This window comes from Pseudonaja textilis, chromosome 2 (assembly GCF_049901715.1).
Source record: "Pseudonaja textilis isolate UNSWEBS1 chromosome 2, rPseTex1.2, whole genome shotgun sequence".
NCBI lineage: Eukaryota > Metazoa > Chordata > Lepidosauria > Squamata > Elapidae > Pseudonaja > Pseudonaja textilis.
This window is the reverse complement of record NC_141991.1, coordinates 32,458,339-32,477,549: the sequence shown is the minus strand read 5'-3', so window position 1 is coordinate 32,477,549 and position 19,211 is coordinate 32,458,339. Positions and strand designations below refer to the sequence as shown.

The window sequence follows — 19,211 nt, the reverse complement described above, 5'->3', positions numbered from 1 at the left end:
ATTTCACACTGAAAAAGCCTTCTGATAACTGTTTAAGTGCCTAACAGATTTGTAGGAGTGCCAACATAGCCATTTATATTTATATAGCTCCTTATATACGTTCAGTAAAACGTGAGTTGGAAACTTCACCAACATCTGTTTCTTGCAATCAGTCTCCTATTTGCTACTCTTCCCGTTTCCCATATTGCAGGTTAACTTGGCTCAGAAAAGGATGGAAAGCCTTTTGGCTATTTCTGTTAACATTGGTAAGGCAGCAGTGGTGGGATTCAAAAATTTTTACTACTTGGCGATGCATGACGGATAAAAAGCCTGGCCCTGGAACCCGCCATTTTCTGTGGGGGCAGGCGGGAAAGGCGGGAAGTCGGCGAGGAGGCAGCGCGAGCGCGGCCGCGACACGACCCAACGGCGCCCACGGTCGCAGAAGCGCGAGGCGGACGAGCTGAGACGTCTTGCATCCTGAGAAACTTCCACAATGGCCCGTACCAAGCAGACTGCCTGTAAATCCACTGGTGGGAAAGCGCCACGAAAGCAGCTGGCCACGAAAGCTGCTCGAAAAAGTGCACCGTCGACCGGTGGAGTGAAAAAACCTCACCGTTACAGGCCTGGCACTGTGGCCCTGTGAGAAATCCGGCGGTATCAAAAATCCACAGAGTTGCTGATCCGGAAGCTGCCCTTCCAGCGCCTGGTCCGTGAAATTGCTCAGGATTTCAAGACAGACCTGCGGTTCCAGAGTGCCGCCATTGGGGCTTTGCAGGAAGCCAGCGAGGCCTACCTGGTGGGCCTGTTTGAGGACACCAACCTGTGTGCCATCCATGCCAAGAGGGTCACGATCATGCCAAAAGACATACAGTTGGCCCGCCGCATCCGTGGTGAACGAGCTTAAGTTCCGGCTCGCCTTCCGACACTTAAACCCTCCCGGCCCACCCGGCTCGTGTATTAGAATACACTCCAGGTTTTTCTTTTCTCTCCCTCCCTCTCCTACTCCTGTTTGTAGTAGCTAGGACATGTGAGGAAACTTGTTAGATAATCTATCATAGTAGCTCTCTCCAAGGTTCGAGGAGATCTGATTGCCGTTCATCATGTACGAGCAAAAAAAAAAAAGGAAACCTTTGAAATCTGCAAGACGTCTGGATAATGTTTTTTTTCTTTTTCTTTGGGGAGTCAAACTTTTTTTGTTTCCAGAATTGCAAAAAAAAAATAAAAAAAGGAAAAAAGGGGTTGGGGGGTGGGGAATCCAAACCCAACAGGGGACATTTTTGAAATGATCCGGTTTTATATACAAAACTTAAAAAAAAAAATATAGTCGTAGGCGTTTTTCAGCGATATAAAAAGAGTTTTTTTGGGTCTTGCGTTTGTAAAAGTGTTTTTGCAAAACACTACACACTTCTGTTTACCGTGTGGAGTTTTTTTTTTTTTTCTTCCTTCTTTGTATTTAGACAAGGAGTGCTTTCTTTAATTTCCTCTTTTCCATTTGTCTTGTGTCTGTGACTCTTAACCTTTGTATCTATAGGGAACCACCTCGAGACTCTAAGGAAACAAAATAAATGTTGAATGAAAAAAAAAAAAATTTACTACTTGTTCTGTGGGCATGGCTTGGTGGGTGTGGCAGTGGAAGGATACTGTAAAATGTCCATCCCCACCCCACTCCTGGGGGAAGGTTATGGCAAAATCCCCATTCCCTCCCCACCCCACTAACCTACTTTCCACCTCCGTTCTCCTGTGCAGGGGAACAAGAGAAGAACCAGCCAATCAGCTGGGACCTGGGAGGCAGAGAATAGATGGGGGTGGGGCTAGTCACAGATGGTGTTTGACGGTTCTCTGAACTACTCAAAATTTCTGCTACCACTTCTCCAGAACTGGTCAGAACCTGCTGAGTATCACCTCTGTAAGACAGGATAGTAAATAGTTTTTGAAATGTAAAGTTGAAAAGTTGAAGAAATCTAGACAAGGAACCAAGTTCAGAAACTGAGGAGTAGGGAAGAGAAGTCGAGAGAAAGAAAAACTGTAGAATCAAATGGCTTAAAGTACAGCAATGGAGCTGTCTGAAATGAAGTTTGAAGTTGATCTACAGAACTTCTTTCAAACCCAAAGGTTTGAATACAGCTTACAATATGTACAATCAAAGTAGACCACATTCTTAAAAGTCTTAGATAACTGCTTCTGCTGACTGAAATAAAATGGGAGTACCTCCCATTATGCTAAGGTTTCAGCTTATGGTAGCTATATTACTGAATCTTCTCCCTAGGAAATTCTTTCCCTGGCTCCCATTTTATGTTTTTTCACTGACAAACAAATCTACTTTTTAATTATTTTTCCATGTGTTTAAAAATCAAGTGAATTGATTTCAATTCTGCTCTGTTGGTACTTAATATACATTGGCAAGTCCAATCTTAACGAATCCACAAAAGTTCGTGATGTTACATTCCAGTTGGCCTATTTATAATATTGATAGTATTAATCCAGAGATTGCCATTTCGAGCTAAACAATGAACAAGTGAAGTTTCAACATGTGAATTCAACCAATATTAAATGAAGGAAGAAAGAAATGAAATCGAAAACCATCATGATTTATAGAGGAAGATTATAGTATAGGGTAATTTAATGGCAATGATGTACTCATTTTGTGCATTTGCACCAGATGTTTCCAGTTTTAAACTGCAAGAATCATTACTGTGCACACATGAATTTTCAGGTCTGATTACTCCATGGTTTTTTTGACCAGTTCTGGTAGGAAAACAAGGCTTTCACTTACCAGTTAGAAATGAAAGGATTATGTTTCTAATTATTTGAAGTGAGTTATTTTTCCTCAATAGGGGCTCATAAAAACTACAGGGTACAAACCCCCCTATATTTAGTTTGAAGAACTCCTGCTTATGCACCACACCTGGACTTAGCAGCTGGTCCTAAAATGAAAATCAAAGCAACTTTTTTCAAAGCATGACACAGAGCATACGATCCTTATAAAATAGACACCCCAAGAAAATAACAAAGTGTAAGGCAATTTAAGGTTGTACTTCAAAATTTGTTCATTCCTGAGGCCAAAATGTAATGCTTGGAAGGACGAAAGACATTAGAGAAGGGCATGGAGCCAACTGAACTTATGAAGGTAAGGAAAAATCTGCAAAGACAATTGGTTGAGGCATGAGAGCAGGGTTGTCAAACTGGAAGCCTGTGGGCCAGATGCATCATGCACAGGCCTCGCTCACCCCAGCTCCACGAAGGGGGGGAATGTCTCATGATGGCAGCATGACACCATGAGTTTGACACCCGTGCATAAGAATAATCCTTATATATACGTTCTTCTAGCCTAAATTTGTGGATGTAGAAGTGTTTCAGAGTTTTTCATAAGTTTGCATCCAGATATTTGGTCCATGGACAGAATAATGATGAAAACTATCATTAGAGAGATGACCAGTGGCCATCACATCTGATCACTGCTCCTTTCATACAAATTAGAAATTAATTTTCCAACAGGGTTTGCAATGTATGCTGATTCTATTCAAAACAGCAGATATGCTAGAGCTGAAAATAATGGTCTTATGTATGGAAGAAGTATGAATAAAAAAATAGGCTGATCTACCTTCCCTTTATTGCAAATCAAATAGGATGCAAAAAAAATTCTGGGAAACTAGAATATGGTGCATACTTCTTATTCTTTCAACCTTCCTATTATGGGACAATATAAAGTATAGTAATCAGCATGAGGCAAAATAATGTTTGCTTACTATGAACTAGTGCAAGTAAACAAATTTGATTTGGAGATTGTTATTTTCATTTTGTAATGCAAGAATACAGTTACAACACCTTTTGTAGCAATTGCCGAAATAATGTGAATGTTACAGCTAGAGAGGAGGAGAGAAACATGTAATGCAGAATAATTAAAATGTTGACTGTCAGTCCTCCATCAATTTCATCAATTTTTCCTGCTAGGAGACCTAGCATTGCTTTCTCATTTTGCATTACAGCCATTTGGGAATGACCAATACTTTTTTCCTTGATTAGATGAAGCAATAACTTAATAAGAAGACTAACGTGAAGTTGTTCAGAGAGATAAAAAAATACCTCTTCCAAAGCAAAATGAATTCTGTTCAGCAGCCACCCACAATTCATTTATTCCACTGAACTAAAAGGTTCTGAACAGAACCAGTTTGGGGTGCTGCAATTTTAGCCAGTATTGATGGGGATCAGTCCTTGTTTTTTTAAAATAAGACAAGAACTATGATTGAGGGGTGTTTTTTTTTTAAGGAATGTAATGCAAACACACTCACATTTATGACAAATTGCACCAGCAATTGAAACTGAACTCTAGGAGGTAGTCTAGAGCAAGGGTCTCCAACCTTGGCAACTTTAAGCCTGGTGGACTTCAACTCCCAGAATTCCCCAGTAAAGCAAAGCAAAGCAAAGCTGACTGGGGAATTGTAGGTGTTGAAGTCTGCTAGGGTTAAAGCGGCCAAAGTTGGAGACCCCTGGTCTAGAATTTGGGTGGGATCAAGGTCTCTTTGGCTAAACATTCCATTCTTTGCCTTCCTTTACTAACTAAATTATAGCCAGTTATCATCTATAAACCTAGAACCACGCTGCCTTCCGTCCGATCTAAGTATGGTATATAAAATCATACATTGCAATGTCCTACCTGTCAATGAATACTTCAGCTTCAACCATAACAACACCAGAGCAAACAATAGATACAAACTCAAAGTTAATCGCAACCAAACTTGATTGCAGGAAATACGACTTCAGCAACAGAGTGGTCAATGTCTAGAATACTCTACCTGATTCTGTGGGTTTTTTTCCCCAAACCCCAAAAACTTTAACCTTAGACTGTCTACTATTGACCTCACCCCATTCCTAAGAGGTCTGTAGGGGACGTGCATAAGCGCACCAACGTGCCTACCGTCCCTGTCCTATTGTTTCTTTTATTTTTTGTTTTTCTTATATGTATCCATGTATTCATAACTATGTTTTTACTTATACCTATTATCTTGTAAGCAATTGACAAAAATAAAATAAAATAAAATAAAATAAAATAAAATAAAATAAAATAAAATAAAATAAAATAAAATAAAATAAAATAAAATAAAATAAAATAAAATAAAATAAAAATATAGCTCCATGGGCCAGGTAAACCATGACACGTGACTTGAGCCAACTTTCTAGCTGGGACATCCGTGAGCCTTAGCGCTGCACAGGCAGTTTCATCTTTTCTGAATGGAGAAAAGACATCTCCATAGTCCCTTTTACACAAAGCAGCTGGTTGTGGCCTCCCTTCTTTTCCTCCTCTTTCAGCTGTAACAAGCCATTCTGATTCAGAAGAAAGCTGCAGCCTCCCTTTTTTCATTCAGAAGAAAAACTAACCAGAGTATGCGGAGAATGTTTGGCATCCTGCATATTTCTTTCCTTCCTCGGAAATTTCAAACATGATTTTCCTCGAATGTCTTCCAACCCAGTTTTTACTTATGCTTACGAATCCTTGTATCTCTTCCCATTAGTAGCCCCTTAGTTAGCATAACGCTTCAATTGAAATATTTCCTTCAAAAACAGTCATGTCATCTAAATTGAAAGTGACTTGCCACCAGTTCCTTGCAAATAAATGTTTTTGAAATGGACATGCCAATTATTCTGGCTGTTAGTATATGCAGCTCAAGTGAATCTATGGCAAGCTCCCAGCGAGCTGAACAAACACAGAGTTTCAGGTGCTTGTATTTTTTAAATTCAGGATCTCAGATTTTTTTTGTTTACTGAATTTAAAGTTAACAGTCATATGAACTGTGACATTACAATAAAGAACTTTTCATTGGAACGACTCCCAATGCCCTCCAGGTTAGATATTTTCCAGAAAGAAGACAAAATCTCCATCGGAAAAGCTTTGGTGAGAATGGGAACCTCAGATTTCACAAAGAGAGGTGGCTTTCCATCCTCTTCCTTAGCAACATATACAAAACAATATTTATATCCGAAGAAATATTCTAATTTCCCTCCTCCTCCTCCAGCTCCTGTATAAATATATTTACATAACTGTGCCTAACGAGAAATTACATTTAACTCCTCAGAAATGACAATAACTAAAACCTGCACTGCCAATTCCACTTCATTAGTGTGGTAGAAATGCATTCCAAATGTTAATAAAAATTCCAACATGCTGATAAATTAGCGCTTCTAAGGAGCATGTGACACCTTGGTTAACATATTCAACCTCAATTATATTTCTCTTCAGCACCCTGTTATCTGGAACCTTTGCTGGCAATCAGAGGTGCTGTTTTTCAGCGGCCAATTTCTAGATAATGTAGCTTATCAACACTGTGGGTAAACTTGCCAATGAAATCAGGCCGCACTGAACCACACACACGCTAATTGCATCTCTTTTTTATGCATATTTACAGACTGTCACTTCAAAGAAATCAGTGGCCCATTGAGACACCCAGTTAGCTGGAAGAATTGCCTCTTGCAAATTAAAATTAGCAAACAAGCTAGTGATAAATATGAAATGAACAAAGTCTCAAAATGTCATTTTGCTCTTAAATTTCATCCTCATCCCAATTTGTACTTCCAAAGAAATAGGTTTTAGAAATAAACTGAATGGAGGGACGTCAACTCCCCCCCCCCCGCCCTTTTCTTTTTGTTTTTGTTTTAAAAGGAAGTCTGTTTGATATAGTTTAATGGATAGGAGTCAGATTTTGCCCTCTTCTATATTTACAATTTTTTTTCTTTAAAATTGCTAACCAGGTCATTCTTTAAATTGCAGCCCCTCTTTTTTCCAGACGGAAACTGACAATAAACAGTATAGCAACTCATAAATAATACCACACAAGGGCAATTTGATTGACCTCTGGCACCATCCTGCATTCCAAAGTAATATTATAATCACAATATTATTTTCCCCAAGCACTTCTCTGTAGTTCCTTGACTCAAGTGCGTGTTTGCTGGAAAAACAAAGCAACCAGCAGGCTTCACTTACTGGTTTTTTTAAAAAAATCTCCATTTTAATTTCTCTCTCTCTTATTCTTCCTCCTTCTCCCCCTTCCCCTCATGCATAGGAGTATGACATATTTTGGAGTGCTAGATATTGTACAAAATATAGATGCAAGAGCTTAAAGATAGTTCCTACTCTTTTTGTACCTTTGCTGTAATAGACAATTGCTGAATACAGATAGTCCTCACTTAATGTTCACAAATCTCTATCAAGCAACTGTGGGGAATGCTGCAAGGTCCATAAATATGGGGACTGTTCATAAAATTATTTTTCCAGTGTTGTACTAATTTCAAAAAGTCTCTAGACAGGGTCACTGTTAAGTGAAGACACTGTACTAACCAAGTTCTCACATATTTCCTGTGAATTTAATACTGATCTTATTAGAAATAAAGGACTTTTTGTGACAGGATTTTATTTCCATGTAAGTATTGTTGCTTTATATCAGATCAATTCTCTGACTTTCATAATACTTTTACCAGATTTTTTTCTCTGAGATATATTCTATAACCACATGGGTAAAAGTTCAGTAGGTAGATCAGCTTTGGCCAACCTGCTGAATCCCAGAAGTGTTGGGAGCAGTTCAAAACAAATAGACAGAAGGAAGATAATTTTGTTTTGTTTTTTTACTTTATTATCCATTGAAATGTCATTTAAATGAACAGACTTATTTGCAGTGTTTCTTGGACAATTTTTGTCTCTTGGAATGTGTTTAAACTGGGAGGATGCCACAGCCTTTTCTGGCAAACTGCCTGAAAAATCATTTATTTTTCAACCTGCGCCATGTTGGCTGAGGAATTCTGGGAGTTGAAGTCCATACATCTTTGAGCTGTGGCAGTTTGAGAAACATTGATCTAAACAAGGGTGTGGAAGACAGTCTGGGGACAAAGCAGAGTTACACCCTTTCCCAAAACTATTATAAAGGGTCTCTCTGCTGTTGGAAGAAATGTCCATCTGGATTCAATTCCAACTGGGAAGAAAGACACTAGAAACATGGAAGGATGGTTTAATGGTGGACAGGCCCACATGGGATTTGAAGTCCTGAGCAAAATGGAGCAGATGGGTGAGAGGGGGAGAGAGATTTATACCCTCTGTTGGGCTTTGAATTTGCTTCCTGTTCCTGTGGCAAGAAATTTATTCTGATTGGTTGTTGTCAGACTCCCATGGGGCCATGCAGGGATAACTTTGTAAGTTGTCTTGAGTCTTTTGCTGGGTGATGCAATCTTGCCAGGTGCAATGTTGTGAGATGGGTAGAGGGCTAATCCTATTATGTCCTGAGGACCATGTCTTAATCCCATCCCCCTGGAGCTGAAGTGTGGGGGCAGGGTGCTACAGGGAGCTGCTTTGTCTTTAAAAACATGTTTCTCCTTTTCTCATCCAGGGAAATATAATATTCTGCCTTTTTAATATTTCCTATAATATTTCATTCTTCTAGGACAGGGGTGGGTGTTAACTTTCTACACTGCAAATATATGGATGTATGCATGTATGTATTTCCTGCCTTTATTATTTTTACAAATAAGTCAGTGAACATATTCAACACATCTTCTTCCTCCTATTTTTCCCACACTAACAACCCTTTAAGGTGGATTGGGATGAGAAATACTGACTTGCCCAAAGTCACCCAGCTAGTTTTCATGGCCAAGATGGGACTTGAACTCCCAGTCTCCCACTTTCTAGACTTGGTCTGGTTGCCTGGACCAAACTTATTAGATGCATAAGCTCTCCAATACATTTTAGGGAACAAAGGGAAACACTTTAGTTAATTTTGCACAGTGTGCTTAGCTTCCGTATCGAACTGATCCACATACTGTACAATACATTGAATCATAAATTCACCAAATGGGCTGAATTTCTAATATATTCTAAGCACGTATGCACAAAACTAACTAAGGTTAAAACTAAGCAAGCTTGTCCTATTGTACAAATATAGCTGCTAAATGTTCAATTGACCTAGTTAGAATATTGTATAAACCCAATCTATGCCCAATTTTGCTTGAACTCAAGAACACCTAATCTGATTTCACCAAGATGGGTCCTTAGAGCTCCTGAGGAAACTCAGATAACTCAGATAAAGAAGTATTTCTGAAAGTAATTTGAATATTTACATATTAAAGGAGTATGCCTAGCTTTTAATGCATTTTTTTTTTAAAAAAAACATCTATTTGAAGACAACAAACCTTACATTTAAAGAAGTAAATAATGGTAAATACATTCCATTGTGAGCACATATATCTATAAATATTAAGCTACTCCCAATACTGAAAATCTTTTTGGACAGCCTCAATGCCAAGATAGGAAATTTAATTCTGGAGATGGAAAAACCCTTTTAGGCAAATTTGTGTTGGCTCTTAACTATTCTGAGCAGTGACAACTGCCAATGCATTAAATTCCCATCTCATCTGGAATGCAACATTGTTGCATGACAATCTTTTATTATACTGGATATTCCTTAACTCAGATGCATATCTGACATTTTGCTTCTGACACACAGGCAGATTTAAAACTCAGTAGACACAAAACAAACTCTACTTTGTGCCAGTGTGCATATTGTTTCTAAGGGTACCACTCATCAGCTACTTCATTTAGTTATCTGTTCATCTTCCAAAGGTGAGAAGGGGGTTAGATTCCATCTGTGTCTAAGCTGATTTCTTTCAGATGAGATATTAATTTGACTTCATTTTCCCAAGAAATGTTTAATCAGTAAAATCCACTTAATTGGGATGTCTCCCAAGAAACCAGATAAAAGCTCAAAGATACTTAAATGCAACTGCTGTTGCTTAATGGAGATAATAATGTTGGTTAATTGCGTTGCCTTCAAGTGATGAGTGGTGTGAAGTTCTACTCACTGGTGTTGATTTATGTCAATTCTATCTTTAACTTCCAGGCTAGAGATCAGTTCTGGGATATTTATTCATCCACTTGTGCTGGACTAAGTCATTTGTAATCTGATTATTCTCCGTATCAACCAGATCCTTTGTATTAGCACAAGATCTGGGGTTTACTGACTATTAACTTAAAACTGGCTTCCACATCTATCTATCTGCAAGAAAATTAATTAATAGGAAGCAGGCATCATAGGTAATAGAACTTTGAGGCATTCCATCACTAATTGCCCCAAAGTGGACAGAATGTGTTTTGCGTGCAGAATAATATATATGCATGTAATTTATGCAATTTATCCCCTCCCTAAATCCAGAGGAACTTTAGGTGCTTAACTGATATTAAAAAGATAGAAGAGCTAACTAGATAAAAATCACAATAATGGATACTGATACATTCTAATACAGGCATTGTTAGCTATATCTAATCCCCACAGCTCCTCAAAACACCAGAAGGTCATAACATTAGGGTTCATTCTTGTCTTAGGGTAGAAGCTTTTCAGAAGAGTGAAGCTCCAACTGGAAAAATATGCCACCAAACCTTCTGGTGGATAGGAGCCCTCAACAGGCACTCCCTGGTTGCCTAAATTGTGTGGTTGGAAACTAGCTAAGAAAGACAATCTCTTCGTTGAATCGTGAGCCGTATCAGACTTACTGGTAACAACAACACCTTGAATTGTATTCAGAAACATACCAATAACTAATTACATCAGTGCAACTCCCATAACAATGGTTTAATGTGTCAGTGTGGAGTCTGCTCAATTTGCAAACACATGAGCCTATTCATACCGGACCAACTTCAAGGGTAGCCCTTGAAGGGCTGGGTAGACAAATTACAGGAAACTAACAAAAAAAAGAGAAAGGGATAAATGACTGTTTTCACAGCATTTTGTTCTAGGTGATTACTGCAGAGAACTACCAAGAGATAAGACAAAATGACTATGGTGCCGGAAGTGAAATGGCATCAAATGAATTGTTCACAGTACCTATTGTATCAATTGCCTAAAGCATGGATGCACATAGATCTTTTTAATTCTCAGGCCCAGATTATCAGCCTGACATTAAATTCTGAGTTAATCTTCATTTGGATAATGCAAAGCCATGAAATTTACAAGAAAGCTCTTGTCAAAATTGCTATACACTGAAAATAAAATAGTTAATAGATACAACAGGCATGGTTGTACCTGGTGAAAACTAGACACCTAACATCACAAGGTGCAGAAAACTCAGCCTAAACACAATAACTTTTAGAATGCATACATTTAAGAGTCTGGAATCTTTCTCAATTGTCTCCTCTTAGATTTAGAGGAATCCATCAAATGGAGCCATATATGACATTGAACACAACTAATACTTTTTTTGCTTAGCTTGCTGTTGAGTCATATAGGGGGTGCTTATTTGAGTTATTTTGTTTACATTGCTTGTATTTATTTCATATTGTTTATGGTTTATAAAACATTTTGAAAAACTTGAAAAAAAATTAATACCCATGGACCATCATTTCAGGGATATTTCCTTATACCAACAAAGAACCAGAATGACCACGGGTGGGCAAATATGTATAGTATGGTCAAGAGGCAAGCAATAATTTAAATGTGACAGGGGATAGCCTCAAAGGATTAGAGACTTTGTATTTCATTGTTTCTATCCTACATACCAGACAAACTGGGAAAGTGATGTGGAAAGATTTAGCACAAACAAAGGATCCAGTTCCCAGCCAAGGTATACCCTCCAGAAAACCAAAACTATTTCCTCCCCAGGTTTCTAATGATCATTGTCCTGCAAAAATATCCTTGGGAATCTGCATATCTATTCAAAAATCTTATTCCAAAGAAGAAAAGTGAGAGACTGGCTGACAATTTGATGATGGAACTCATAAATGCATTCATTACATTTCACTATCATATTCTTTGCCTCCTTTAAAAGAGGCACTAACAATCTTGCTGCATGGCTTCCCTTTTGAATGGAAAAATAACTTACTAATAATATAAATAAATATATAATCATTTGTTGTTGTTTTTTAAAGAAAAGCTTCCGGTTTTACTGGTGATTGCTTTACTGTAATGTGGTTCTGAGCAGAGAAGCTTCCAGACTGACTTGCCCAGGCTGATTATTGATTTCTTTAGGGAAAAGTTTGTAGAAATTTTCAGTCATCCAGGTCATGGTTGTCCCAAAAGTGCTATTTCAGGAGGCAACTAGACTTCCTTGTTTTTCTTTGAAGACATTTTGCTTCTCATCCAGGAAACTTTTTCAGCTCTGACTGGATGGTGTCCAGTCAGAGTTTGAAGAAGTTTCTTGGATGAGAAGCGAAACGTGTTCAGGGAAGAAAGGAAAATAAGGGGTCTCATTCACAACATAACAAGGTTTATCACCAGGATTCTGATTTTTGGCTTGTTCTTTTCCCTTCTTTGATCTATGTTCCTACAACGTCTCTTATCAATACAATATCCTTTCCAGCTGTGACAGCTGAGAAATATAAGAATTGTTGACAAGCACACAGTACTGGCATCAGGTTAAAAGCTAGATTGTATCAGATCCACACTACATATTTCATTTATTTATTTAACAAATTTAGAAACCAGTCAGCTCCCTCACAGAGGGACTATGGGCAGTGTACAAGTAAAATATGAAAATAGAAAAACTCTATATAAAATGTATATAAGAAAAAAATAGTTAAAATTCAGCATTAAAAGTTAATTAAAACTCTCCATATCCAAGTATAAGGTTTTCTTTTATTGTGAAAAAGTGCTGTGCCTCCAGTCCCTTTATACTTTAAGGGGCAGGATTACACTCAGCAGAGTTCATGAGAGCAGAATCAAGTTGGTGAGGTCAAAGTCCCACATCTTTGTGCCTTTAGCACAACTGAGTATAAAACCGAGTCTGCAAAACCCCAAGCAAAACACAAGATGATACCTTTTTGTAGCCCTATTTCTTCTTAAATGGGCAGTAATAAAGAAAGAATAACTCAGGGTTGAATTGAGGGGCCCTTGGTACTTTCTGAGCTTGGTTGTTTTATTGCAACCATTATCCAAACTAGGGAACATCAAAAGTGTTTCATTATCCAAACTAGGGAACATCATCAGTGCTAATACAGAGCACCAATAATACAGAGCACCACCAGAGCATCAGTAATAAAGAAAGGTTATATCTGGAAAGCTGTAACTGGAAATCATGTTATTAAACGGCAGGATCTTTTCAAAAATTCCAAGGAATCTCCAGCAATCAGACTGACTTTGTGATAAAGGATTATGTTTGTGCTATTTGTTTATCTTGGTGCTTTCAAGTCAGTCTTGATTCCTGGCAATTGCTTGGACAATTCCCTGAAGTTTTCTTGGCAAAGTTTTTGGGGAAGTGCTTTGCCCTTCCTTCCTTCCTTGGGCCGGGGGAGAGTGACTGGCCCAAAGTTCCCCAGCTGAGTTTGTGCCGCAGGCTGGACTAGTATTCATAGTCTCCCAGTTTCCACTCTGACACCTTAATCACTGCACTAAACTGGCTCTATATATTTCTGCTATCCTGATCTCACATTTTCTTTTTTTTAAAAAGAAGAAGAAGGTAGACACAGATGGCTAGTCAAGAGTATATTCTGAAATAGAACTGTTAATATGTGGAGGTTACTCTAATTGTTTCCAATTTATTTTCCCATACATTCAATCTGTACTTTATATATGGAGAAATGCAGTTTATTCTCACTCGGTAAACTCTCTGGTGTCTGAATTAGATTTACGACCTGGTTTTCAATGAACTGCAAGCTAATTGCTTCTGATAGTGGGGAACTGGGAGATGGGAGCAATTGCAAGTAACTATTTAGCACATATTAATGGAGAAATATTAAACACAATTTTCTCTCTACAAACATCCACATTCTTACCTGTCTGTATATAATACAATATTACTACTGATTTCTGGATAGATGAATGAATTGAAAACTGAGACCAAAACAATTGCAAATAAAGCCCATAGTATCTAACCTAAGTGTTTAACAGTGTAATTGTATGCTTGTCAATTCAAACACAATAACTTTGGATTCTGTAAGACTTACCGCTAGGCAGTAATATCACAGATTGCAGCCTAAGATATACTGTATATATCTGCCTAAAAATCCATTTCTGTAAGTTTAGGAATGTATGCAGCTGTTAATGATCTTATGTCTCCCCACCCCGCCCCCAAAGCCAATCTCTTCTGCATCTCTGCTTTTTTTTGGAATGGAAGAGGAAAATAGTCTACGATTTCAAAAGTCAAAGAAAGGCGTATGAATTCAGTTGTGGCCCATATAAGCAGCAGTTCTATTCAGTACTTGATTTTTTCTAACAGGGATATATTTTACAAGCTATTCCTGCCTTATGTCTGCATTTAGCCTTTAATTGGTATGCAGAGATCCATCTTTCACAGAATAAAAATAAAATTGATTTCATTTATATTTAAATTAATTAAAATTTAAAGTGCCTAATAGGATTACTCTCCCAGCACATATTTAAGAACATTTCCCTCTGTTACTTTATAAATTAGAATTTAGTGTATTCTTGGGTTTAAAATGTGCACATTTGTTGTGTTGATTGAAGAGGCTCCTGAGCTTTTCAGATATTCCTGCAACTATGTAGGTGCATTCAATTCTTTAGGAAATTCATACAGAAATTCATAGAATATCAGATCACTTTATATAGAAAAGAAGCCCTCGTCATCCAGTAGCCAGTGGTGGGATTCTACCAGTTCACACCTATTCGCTAGAACCGGTTGTTAACATTCTAAGCAGCTTGGAGAACCGGTTGTTAGAAGAAATTACTGGCCTAATCCTGTAAAGAAGGCAGGAAGGAAACATTCTGGTGTTGCTTACAGAAACTGTCTCTCTGTTAACCCTTATTACATTCTTGGCAGGACTAGACTTCCTGTCTCAGGAACTTCTCTGGAGTTATTTTCCCTTCCTTTGCTGGTACTTTGCTTGCATGGAGTGACCATTCAAAGTTACAATGGCACTGAAAAAAGTGACTTATGACCATTTTTCACGCTTACAACTGTTGCAGCATCCCCACAGTCATGCGAGGCCAGGTGAGGAGATGCGTGCCTCGATGTGAGTGATATTGAGTTGGCCGTGCCCAGCCAATAACATGACCACCAAGCCACGTCAACCAGTCACATGACCACCAAGCCACGCCCACCAACTAAGCAACACCCACAGAACCAGTTGTTTAAAAATTTGAATCCCACCTCTGCCAGTAGCCATACCCTGTCATCCCTTTGAGGTAGAGTAGATTTGAATGCCAAAATCATGAGTACTAAAACTATTTTTATTAACATTACAGTAACATAATTTTACAATTCTGAATGAACCTCCCCCTCCTTGCTTTTATCCTAAAGAGAATTACACATAGAATATAAGTACTTTTGTTTCCACATGGAAACCACTTCTGAACTTTGTGTTTGAAGTGAAAAAGAATGAAACTTGGATTTTGGGTTTTACTGATTAGATTGATAAATCTTTACAGAAATGGCTTGTTTATATTATGATGAAAAAACAAAAAGCTGTGATTTGATGTTAATGCCTTATTTTACTGCAACAGAGAGAGTCGGGAGTTAATGTTTTTTTTCTTTTTTTCTTTCCCTTCCTCCCTTCTCTTTCCCCTCTCCAAACTGTCCTCCTATTTACTTTTGTATTTTATATCTTATTTTATCTCATAACTCAATACAACTGTTAAATGATAAGAGAACTTTATAAGGTAAAGATAAAGGCAGACATGGTATTCAGCAGGTTCTGACCAGTTCTGGAGAACCAGTAGCAGAAATTTTGAGTTGTTCAGAAAACTGGCAAATACCACCTCTGACTGGCCCCACTCCCATCTATTTTCTGCCATCTATCCTCTGATCAGCTGGGTCTTTTGTTGCCCTGCACAGAGAACAGAGCTGGAAAGCAGATTAGTGGGGTGGGGAGGGAATGGGGGTTTTGCAGTAACCTTCCCTCTGGAATGGGGAGGAAATGGAGATTTTACAGTATCCTTCCCCTGCCATGCCCACCAAACCATGCCCTCAGAACCGGTAATAAAAAAAATTGAATCCCACCACTGGATAAAGGTAAAAATAAAGGTCAAGTTTCCCCTGTCCAGTAATGTCCAACACTTCTATGGTCATGTGGTCAGCATAACTATACATTGAGATGCACTGAATACTGTTACCTTCCTATTTATCTACTCACATTTGCATGCTTTCTAACTAATAGGTTGGCAGGAGTTGGGACAAGTAACGGGAGCTCAATCCATCATGTGGTGCTCTGGTCTCGAACCCCAGCTGTCAGATGACCAATTCAGTGTCTTTAACCATTGGACCATTGCATGCCCACCCCCACCCCCACCCCACCCCCGGGAAGAAAGAGAACTAGGGAAAGTCAAGTCTGGACTCCTCAAATTATCTGCTTTGGATTCAAATTGCTCTTATCTCACCATTGCCTTAGCTGTGGCTCTTCTTCATATCCGTCAAAGTTATTGAGGAATAAGAGGAAGCCCATTATATTCTCCCCTCTTGTCTATTGCATAATAAAACCCAAAATGTAACATGTTTATGAATGGGTAAAAAAATCTCCTTACTTTATTTAAAAATGGATCCAATTTAATCTACAAAAATATTTCTAAAATATAATTTAGTAAATAAATAAATGAATTCAAATAGAATTTAGAAATGTTGTCTGTTCCTGTGCTGTTGTTTTGTCTGGCATACCAACTTCTAGCACTCCATGTGGGCTGGGGGAAAGAGGCAAGGAATATAATTTCTTGATTAATCACTCTACTGAAGATCCAAGTTACATACAACTTTGGTAGTTAACCTCATCACCTTGCAAAAAGGAGCACCTGCTAAACTTTCCAAATATACCCGCGTATGATAAATTACTTCATCCTTGCTTAGAGGAGTGAAATGGTTCTGCAACTTACCCAGATGAGAATTGAATTTCTTTCCAGAGAACCAGAAACTCCTTTATTTCTTCAGCTTGTCCTCTACCTCAGGCAAGCTTGTTGCAGTGGTGTTCAAACTTTTGAAGAGAAATTTTTAAACTTCTGGGTATACAAGATGAAACAAAATAAATCATGTGTTACTAATTAATCATCAGCCTCCTCCTTATTTTTTTAGAAAAAGCTAAGACACTTAAAATCTTACAGCACTCAGACAACAGAAAATAAACTTTATGAAATAAAATTACCAAGAGATCAAATTTGTTTCAAAGTCTGCAGCTCTACATAAAGAGACTATAGGAAGGGACTATATTTCAGTTATTTGAAACATCTGCTTGGTGTGTAGCATCTCCACATAAAAGGAGCATGCAGCAAGTGATGGGGAGGAAGCGGGGAGGAGGATGGGGATATTGAGTAAGTCAATTGACCATATCAAATATATAAAACCGATAAAAATGAAAATAGATACAAAGAAAATAAAGCTTCATAAATCATCACCCCAACACTTAACTAAGGAAAGAAACCAAGAAAAGCCACTATAATCAGAAAAGGCAATTATTGATTGGGAATAATAAGCAGCAATGTTTATTAAAGCAGAAATTACAACACTTTTTAACCGTTTCCTAAAGACCAAAAAGGTAAATTTTCACTAAAGTAAGTACAGGTGATCAGAATAATGATGTGCTAGATGATTGAGAATTTCTAAGTCCTAATGCTCTAGAACAGGCCTGTCAAACTCCTGGTCCACGGGCTGGATGTGTCACGCACTGGCCACACTCACGCCCAGTTTAGTGAAGGGGAAAAACATCCTGACACGTCACTTGATGACGACGTGAGATTGACACCCCTGCTCTAGAATAATAAATGTGAAACCAAGAGAACTCACAGATAGACCAATACATTTTAGGATATGATAGCACTGTTCTCAATATATCAGTAGGCTAATTTGGTCCAAGGCAATTTTACAGTTCCAGGCATATTGTCAGATGTGCTCCTACAAATATTGCCTTAAAATTTTTGGATTCACAATGATCATAAAAAGAGAGTTATTATACTAAAATTACCCATATAATAAAACAGGTTTCATGCAGAAAATGTAATCATTGGAAAATCTGTGGCCTGAGTGCTAGTTTGTATTAGTTTTCACACACAAAGAGTCAGTAGTAAATCACAGATCTGTAGACACTTAATTCAGAAAATCAACTATTTCTCATAGGGTTGTATCTCCAGACTCTTGATGACCTTGGTAGCATACTTCTGAACGTGCTCCAAAAAGTCTCTACTTAAAAAGAAGAAGAACCCAGGAAAGTATAGACCTCTCTGTACTTTGGCCTCTATACTGGGCAAGTCTATGAATAAGATTATCAATCAAAATGTTTCTGAACACTTGACATTCCGCAATTAATAGAAATCAGCATGACTTTGTTGCAAACGAGCTATGCCACAGTAACGTTTTCTCCTTCTTTGATAGAATTATCCACCTAGTAGAACAGGGAACTGCTATAATAATAATGAATCTGGACCTCTGCAAAATCCTTGATGAAGTGCTTCATGATATTTTTCTATATCTATTGGCAAAATGCAGGCATAAAGATAACACTATTGGTTCATTAATTAATGGCACCACTTCAGTTTGGAGGAAAGAATCAAGTGGAATGCCACTCAGCTCTGTACTGGGCCCTCTGCTGTTCAACCTTTTTATTGATTAGTTGAATGAGGTAATTGATGGGACACTTATATCTGCCGTTAATGCATCACTAGAAAGAAGAGCTAATACTTTAAATTAAATAACAAAGATTCAAAAAAACATCCACACAGGTTTGAGTGATAAGCTAAAATGAATAGCAATTCATTTGCTGTTTCAACAGACCCCCCAAAAATAAATAAATTCTGCACTAGAAAAATATAAGGCACAAGTATGGGATGTTGATTCCTGGCTTGGTAGGGTCTGGTTTTCTTTTTCAACCACAAAGTAAAACCATGGGGATCAGGATGAGAACCTTAGTAAGGCCAAGTAGTTTTGGGTTTTAAAACTTTCCATTTCTTGTTCTGGATGGAATTGCACTGCCTGGACATAGTTTGGGGTTTTCCCTGGACTCATGGCTCCTGCTTGAAGATCAGGTGGCAAATATGGCCAAGAGGACCTATCTAAATCTTTGCTCAACAAGCTGCACCAGCTAGTAGTATGCTTCCAGGTACAATTCAAAGTGTTGGTGGATATCTGTAAAGGTATTCATTTCAGGTTACGGTGGACTATCTCTCTATTTCTATCCATTAGTTAACAGGAGAGATATCTTGTCGTGAGGTATTGGCATGGGTTTGCAGTCGGTGCCTGTCTTACAAATTTCCTGGACTGTCTTTCCTCTGTGATTCCTATCCATTAGATATAACAGGAGAGGCATGTTCTGGATCTGGTCTGTGAGGGAGTGC

The 19,211-nt window shown here is 38.2% G+C and overlaps 1 pseudogene; it reads left to right on the top strand.

Moving 5' to 3' along the window:
• The first annotated feature begins 296 nt into the window (after positions 1 to 296).
• LOC113450932 (histone H3.3A-like) lies at positions 297 to 1,567 on the top strand (annotated as a pseudogene).
• The last annotated feature ends 17,644 nt before the right edge of the window (positions 1,568 to 19,211 follow it).